The sequence below is a fragment of the Oncorhynchus keta genome, chromosome 3 (assembly GCF_023373465.1).
Source record: "Oncorhynchus keta strain PuntledgeMale-10-30-2019 chromosome 3, Oket_V2, whole genome shotgun sequence".
NCBI lineage: Eukaryota > Metazoa > Chordata > Actinopteri > Salmoniformes > Salmonidae > Oncorhynchus > Oncorhynchus keta.
The window spans coordinates 13,170,895-13,171,478 of NC_068423.1; the positions used below are offsets into that span (position 1 = coordinate 13,170,895).

At 33.4% G+C, this 584-nt stretch overlaps 1 protein-coding gene across 5 annotated transcripts in view; it reads left to right on the forward strand.

Moving 5' to 3' along the window:
• Positions 1–584, forward strand: part of LOC118366967 (src kinase-associated phosphoprotein 1-like) — a 35,683-nt gene that overhangs the window by 34,437 nt on the left and 662 nt on the right. The gene's annotated exons all lie outside the window — the stretch shown is intronic.

Consider the following 584-nt stretch of genomic DNA (forward strand, 5'->3'; position numbering starts at 1 on the left):
TTCCAGGCCGATTGTTAACATCTCTAGTTGCTTTAAACTTCAGTTAGATTTTACTCATAAGAATTTCTAGGGGTGCCAATAATCGTGACACGTTTCAGAGTAAAATATTTAATTTATTTAAATAATTTTACTTAAGATTTTTGTGAATATTTTGAAAGGCAGACATTTTTTCACAGCCTGTTTTGCTCATATTTACCAAGGGTGCCAATATTAGTGGAGGGCACTAACATTTTATTTCCCAAAAATTATATTCCACAGAAATATTGTCATCAATAGGTGCATTCCTAGTTTATTTTTGACTATTTTTAGGTAGGTATATTGCCCTTGTACATCCTTGTATGAACTACCTCAGTGGAAAAAAAACTCTGGTAATCATCTACATAACATAAAAGGGGTACTTCAAACAACTGCTATGCCACTTAAATAAACGAATGCACTGTTAAAAGGCTGAATATCAGAACAAACATCCCCAACATTGCAAAACACTGTACAGTGTGTTTTGGACTTTTACCATTGAAGACAATTAGACCATAACATTGAAACCAGTAGAACTGCTGTAGTCTGATGGTTTGCTTTTTCAACAG